Source organism: Elephantulus edwardii, unplaced genomic scaffold (genome assembly GCF_000299155.1).
Source record: "Elephantulus edwardii isolate Elephantulus edwardi_28Jun2011 unplaced genomic scaffold, EleEdw1.0 scaffold00094, whole genome shotgun sequence".
Taxonomy (NCBI): Eukaryota; Metazoa; Chordata; class Mammalia; order Macroscelidea; family Macroscelididae; genus Elephantulus; species Elephantulus edwardii.
This window is the reverse complement of record NW_006399844.1, coordinates 1,838,563-1,845,843: the sequence shown is the minus strand read 5'-3', so window position 1 is coordinate 1,845,843 and position 7,281 is coordinate 1,838,563.

The following is a 7,281-nucleotide window of genomic DNA, read 5'->3' as shown; positions in this document are numbered from 1 at the left end:
CTGGCATTCTAAATGGGCCTTTTGTGAATGTTAGAGCACTCAGGCCCCTCAGAACGCACTTCAGCTCCTAAGTTGACTCCTGCACAGCCATCCAGCTCCCTGTGCACAGCAACAGGACCCATGTTTCTCTTAGGATCCTGTTTCCTAAGGACAGTTCTCACACCAGACGGAAGGCCTGAGAGGGCTGGGTTGCTGTCTGTCTCTGGATTTCTCCTCAGAACCTCCCTCAGAGGGCATCTTTGGATGGAGAAAATGGTTATGCTCTCAACCATTAGCCTAAAGGTTAGTGGTTCAAATCCACTGAGAAGACACCTCAGAAGACAGATCTGTCCGTTGACTCATGAAAGGCCATGCCAAGGAAATCCAGTGGGGTGCAGTTCTACGCCAACACACAGGGGGGTCAGTGTATGTCAGAGCTCCTCAACGGGCTGCTGAGGAAGGACGTTACCAGGGTGCTTATGTGAGGACACATCCCCATCGTTCCCAGTGACCCCTCAGTCTGATTTCTCCTAGGAACACATGTTTATTATATTGATGACTCATCTCCTCACTCACCTAAAACCAAAATGGCAGCCCCCCCCCCCCCGACCGATCTCACCCAGGCAAACTGACTTGAAGCTGAGGAGGAGGACACCTGAGATGCCAGAGATGAGTTTCCAATTACAGATGGGCCCCAGGCAGCAGCTGGGAACATCTGGAGGAGAGACGTGGGAGGAGGAAAGGGCAGCAGCACAGAGCAATCGGCCAAAACAGTCCATCAGCAAAGCTGCCGCCAACAGGGCCTGAAGACATCAAACCTGCCAGCTAAAACGCCCCATGAATATTTTACAGCCGTCAATATTTAATTAGTGCAGACAGATTAACTCAGAATTACACACACTTGGGCTGGGCTGCCCTACTCCTGAAGGGAGAGATACAAATAGAGGGGTGGGTCTGCTTACTGCCCTGTCGCCAGAGGGGTGGCATCCTTCTCCTCCCTAGCACCCCCAGAGGTGTATCAAGTGGAAGGGGTCCAACAGGACAGGTGAGGGCAGCAGCAGCGGCGCAAAGGCTCCAGGACAGGTAGATGAAAACCCGGGCACCCTCCACCTTCAATTCCATCAGCTGGGCTGGTGTGTTCCCACCACCCCCCACCCACCCAACCTCCTGGATGCCCGTCTGACTCCCAGAGCAGGTGCTGCTGTGTAATTACCTCTGTGCTGTGGGTACCTCTGCATTATACTGGCTGTTATTGCAATGGTACCCGAAGTCTTTTAGTCTTGTTGAGTTTCATGCGTTTTATCACACTTTTTGTTTAATGGAGTGTCCCCAAGCTTCATCATTTGGTCATAAATTGCTGTTGTTGCTGGCTTCTTTTGATAAAAACATTTGGCTGGGGACTTGTAAAATGTCAGAGCCAGACCAGGGCTCAGGCTGCCTCCCTGGCTGGGGTTTGCCAAGCGCAGAGGCCTGAGATTCCTTCTCACTTGTATCTGCATGCCTTCTGGCATGTGGTGCCTTCTGCAAAGGCTTGTCTCTTGTCTCCCTTCTTCCTTTTTCAAGACATGGCTCAGAAGTCTCCTTCCCAAAAACTTGCACTGATGTTCCTTTGCATTCTCTTTTATCATCTTGAATAGCCATCTGTTCACGTCCCTGGCTCCTCCAGGCTGAGTTCCCAAAAAGACAAAAGTCAGGACTTTTATACACATGTGCCTAACTTGGGGATGAGTGCAGAGTGGGAGCTTAGTGAGTTATTTTGTTTTTCATAAATGGCCACAAGAAGAGATTATAGATAGGAACTGGAGAGCTTGCAAAGGACACTATGTGAGTAGACAGTGTATCAGTTGGCTACAGCTACATAACAAGCAACTGTAGAGTCTCATTGGTGCATGAAGATAAGCATTTATTCTCAAGGATGTTCAGACTGGCTGGGACATAGTGATCTAAGTTCAGCTGGGCAGCTACATTGATGGGCAGATGTGCTGCTTATTGAAAGACTAGACATTGCCAAGAATAGCTCTGCCCAGATATCTTGTGCAGCCGGAAGTAATAGGCTTCCTGGGACATGGAGATTTCACAATGATGGCAGAGGGACAAGAGGAGAGATTCAACCAAAGAAATCCATTTCAAACTCATGCTGTTGTCACGTCTGCTGACACCTTACTAGACAACGTGACCTAGCTCAAAGTCCAGGGATCAGGACATAAACTCTTTGTCTGATGAGTCTATGACTATGATTAGGTGAATGAGAAAATTTATAAAGAGCAGGGGTCCAAGTGGTAATCTACCAAGTGGGTCCCTCTCACAGCATTGTTGTTATTTACTGTGGAGCCAGTTCTATCTCATGACAATTCTATGTGTGTTGGATCTTCTGTTGCGAAGGCCCAGCTTCATGAGCATTGGTATGTTTGAGTCTGATTCATCCATCTTGTTGAAAGTTCCCTCATTTTCACTCTTTAACGTGCCATGGATTGAATTGCATTTACTGCAGCAATACATGCATACAATGTGGAATCTATATAATGATCCCCACGATCTGATAAACTAAACAGCTTAGAAGGATTAAGAGTGTAATGCAACACTCCCAAATCCTATCACTATTAGAGGAGTTCCCCTAGGGGGATGACCTAGAAAATTAAAAAGGAAAACGGAGAAAAGCAAGCTGAGATGGGGGGGGATCCTCAATATTACCAAGAAATAACCACCAAGAACGGTGATCTGGGCCCCTGCACTGAAAATCTCCTTGACACTGTGCAAGGCCAAAACATAGGGGGCCCTCCAAGAAACACAAGGCCTATAGATGCTGAGGGGAAGAAGCCCCTTCCTCCAAAACTGATGCGGAGAACAGGCCTCTTCCTCAAGCTAGCACACCACATTTGGATCTCCAGCCTCCTAAACTGAGAATGGATTTCTGCTTGGCAGCATCATCTCCTTGCGGGTGTGTTTGTGATAGCAACACTAGATGATGAAGACACCAATCATGACACAGTTTTCTAACTGTTAGTCTTTTCTGATGATGTGTTCACACAGAATGATTCCACAGAATTCTAGAATTACCTGGGCTGAAGGGCAGACCATAGGTGAGATGAAGGAAGGTGTTCATGCCTGCATCCCTGTGTCCCATAGGGTTCTATGCTCTATAGGTTTCCGTGCTCATTGCATTGTGTGCATCATAGTGTTCTGTGCTTTATACAATCATGTGTTCTGTAGGATATTCAATGGCTGATCTTTCAGAAGTTCTTGTCCAGATCACCATTCCTCAGCCCCCTGTCCTGGGAGGGACAATAGAGACAGGTATTGAAGTTAAAGTATCCATTGATGTAGGTCATAGGTCATGGCACCAAAGCACAGAAGAGTGGAAAGACTCAAAGCTGGAAACAAGAGGCAAGGCCAGACATTGGAACCTGAGGGCAGAAATCAGGAGCAAGAGCAGAAAAAGGGCGAATGAGGTCGAGTAGTGCAGAAAACAGACCTCAAGTTAGTAGGCCTGCCAGTAGTAGGCCTGGCTTCACTTCTACCTTCCAGTGCTGCTGTGAGCAAATCCTTTCCCCTCTCAAGACTCAGTTTCCCCATAGGTGTGATCAACAAGGGCTTTAGAGGCTTCATATCTGCTTTCCCATGGTGATTCTAATGTCCTATGTGTCTGAACTCCTCATTCCTCAACCTCTGCCTCACTTTTTTCTCCTCACCTTAATGATTCTGAAACTCCTCTGGCTAAAGGTCCCAAAGTTCAGATCAGATAGATCTGATTATGCCATTAGCATTCAATACTCCAGAACAATGGAGGATGGCTAGAAGCCATCACTGACAGGTAGGAGGGGTTTTTTCCTCTCTTATCTGTGGACTCAAGTACTGAGAATTAGAACAAGTAGCTGGCAGAATGGAGACTATTGCTCATCTGTTAGTTCTGTGGACTCTGATGGCTTGTGTGCTGCAATGATCCTGAACACTCTGCCACCAGTATTTCAAGTAACAGCAGAGTCACCCCTGGTTGGTGCGTATCAGTGATCTTCCAGATCAAGACAGGATAGGAATAAATTTCTGGTACTAAACTTCAAAAAACTAACGGATGATATACTGTAGGAGAACAAACAGGTTCATCGTGGAAAGGGTGAAATCAGGCTGCTCCTTGGAGGCAAGGATTCTGAAGCTCCATTTGACATACTTTAGGCATGCTGTAAAGAGAAACCAGTCCTTAGAAGGGGCTGTCACGCTTTGGAGAGGTGGAGGGACAGTGCAAGAGAGGAAGACCCTGGATGAGATGGATTGACTCAGTGACTGGGGTAATGGGGGAATAGGTGTGTCAGATATAATGAGATTGGCTCAGAATAGAGCAGGGTTCAGAGCTGTTGTACATAGGGTTGCAGAGTCGCAGATGACTCGATAGCACATCACAACAACAACAACAACATTATCTGATACAGTGCTAGAAGATGAACCCTTAGATAGGAAAGGCTCTATACAGGATTGTCATTGGATTAAAAATATGCTGAAGTACATCAAGATGAATTTGATCAGATCAAACAGTGATAGGTCAGATAGTGCACCCTTGGCACAAGCAGTCAGGAAATAAAAAAGGAAATGCATCATAATGGGGAAATCTGCAGTTTAGAGACCTTTCCAAATTATTGAGGAGTAGGAGATGTCAATTTGAGGACTAGGATGCGTCTGATTCAGGCCATGATCTTTCCAATTACTAGCTATGCATCTGAGACCTGGACAATGAATAAGGATGACAGGAAAAGAATTTATGCCTTTGAGCTGTAGTGTTGCAGAAGAGCACGGAACATTCCATGGACGACCAAGAAAATGAAAAGCTATGTCTTGGAGAGGGTGCAGCCGGCGTGCTCTTTGGAGGCAAGAATGAAGAGGCTTCGCCTCACATACTTAGGACATATTGCTAGGAGGTGCTGTTCCTTGGAGAAGGACATGATGTTGGGAAGGGAGGAATGTCAGCCGAAGGAGAGGAAGACCCTCAACCAGGTGGATTGACAAGGTAACTGCTGCAACGGGCTCTTGTGTGTCAGGAAGTGTGAGGACGGTACAGGACAGGACTAGGTTCAGATCATTTGTTCACAGGGTCGCTGTGAGTCGTACTTGACTTGATGGCACCTAACAACAACAACATCAAGATGGGGCTCTTCCCGGCACTGCTTTGTTCTGTTGCGCTCAGGATCACCAAGCGTTGGAGCAAATGTAATAAAAACTAACCATTACAGAATGGAAACACATCTTCTTCAGAAAAAAACCCTAGTTTGAATTCCAGCACTACCATTCGCTGATTGGGTTGCTGAGAAAGAGTGAGTTTCAGTTCTGAATTGTGAAATGAGTCTTTTCACAGCAACCACACAGCACTGGTGCAGGGAAGAAACGACAGACTGGGCAGAACCCCCCTAACACCAAGCTTGACCCCGCAAGAGCTAAGCAGATGATGGCTCGCTCCTCTCTCCTTCTGATCTCAGTCCCTTGCATCTTCCTGATTCTGCTCTATCCTCCCCCTTAAAGAGTAGAATTAAAATACCTGCCAAGGGTTTAATAACTTCATCAGCCAATTCCCTTCAGACACCAAGACCCATATCCGGGCATGATGATTTGGACCGGGTAGACATTATCCAATTTTTCTAAGTATTCTCTTTCCTACCTTTCATCAACTCTATTGACAAGGCTTCTGTCCCTTTCTAATTTCCCATCCCTTGGATTTTTTTCCCCCTTTTCCTTGTTAAAGACCAATTTTACAAAGCACTTCAGCGGCTCAGCCATTTTTATCATCATCATTAATTTTATTTCCCTTCTCATTTATTAATGGGCCAGGCGGCTCTCAAGTATCTCTTTTCCCTTGATATATTTGTAAAACGCCCTTCGCATTCTCTTTGGGTCCTAAGCCTCTCCTCAAGCTTTTATTTCTTCCCTTGGCTGCCCTTTGCTTTCTCTAAAGGCTTTGCTGACTCCAGATCTTCTTTTCTGTGTTCCCACTTATCTTCTGCGACCCTCCTCCTCTTCCTCCCTCTCCCCTCAGACTGACTTGCAGGTCTGGCTTCGAAAGTCTCTCCATGCAGACGCCTGAGGGCGAGGCGGCTGCATTAGAAGCAGGAGTTTGTCTAGACGTTTATTCTTTCCCTAGGGATCACTGACGTCTTGAATCTTAGAGATTTGCACAGCTAACCCAAGGGCCACACTCTGGTGGTTCAAATACATCAGATGCTCTATGGGAGACAGAGGCACCTCCCATCTGATTGACAGTCTTGAAAATGTGCTGGCAGGTCAGCTATGAGTAGGAACCAATTTGGTGGCAATCAAATCTCCCTGTTCTGCCCAGGCCTCCGAACAGAAGTCCTTTTATCCATGTCAATAGTCAGAAGATAGTTCTAGAAAGGCCTAAATTCTTTGCTGGTTCCTCCTAATCTCTCCAGGGTTTCTGACTAAGAGAACAATGAATGGATTTCATGCATTCATTCATTTTTTTTTTTTTGCATTCATTCATTTTTTTAAAAACCCAAAAGCTGCCATTCTATGAGTTGCCATCATGTTGTCCCAGACTCCTGGTGACCCCATGGATCTCAAAGTAGAACTGTGCTCCAGAGGCTTTTCTCAGTAGCTAACTTTTCAAATGTGAATCATCACGCCTCTTGCTTCTCTTCAAAGGTGCCCCCTGGGTAAACTCAATGCTCCACCCTTTCAATTAGCAGTCAAGAGTATTGATGTTACCGGGGACTCCAAATATCAGCATTCTTTTTTTTTTTAAGCAGCTTTTTTTTTGGGTGTGTAATTTACCTACCAGACATTTCACCTATTTTAAGTGCTTGGTCATCAGATTCAACTGCTTTAATAAATTGGCCAGATTGTCCAACCAACAGCGCAATCCATTTAATCACTGCCAATATAATCCTTTATGCTATTTACAGTTAATCCTAGATCCCAGGCTCAGGTTCAGGAAGTCGACTTCTAATCAACTCTATAGATGTTCTTTTTCTGGGCATGTAATATATATCAAATCATGCAATATGTGGTCTTTTGTAAGTGGCTTCTCAGGTTCAGGAAGTCGACTTCTAATCAACTCTATAGATGTTCTTTTTCTGGGCATGTAATATATATCAAATCATGCAATATGTGGTCTTTTGTAAGTGGCTTCTTGCATTTAGCATAACGAGTTTGAGGCCCATCCCTGTGCAGCTTTTCATCTCTTTCTTATCTTTGAGGAGTATAATACATGGATTGTGTGAACCACATTTTGCTTATCCGGCCAAGTTTTCTGGTTGGGACTATTGTGGATAATGCTGTGTGCACATCTACATGGACATACAG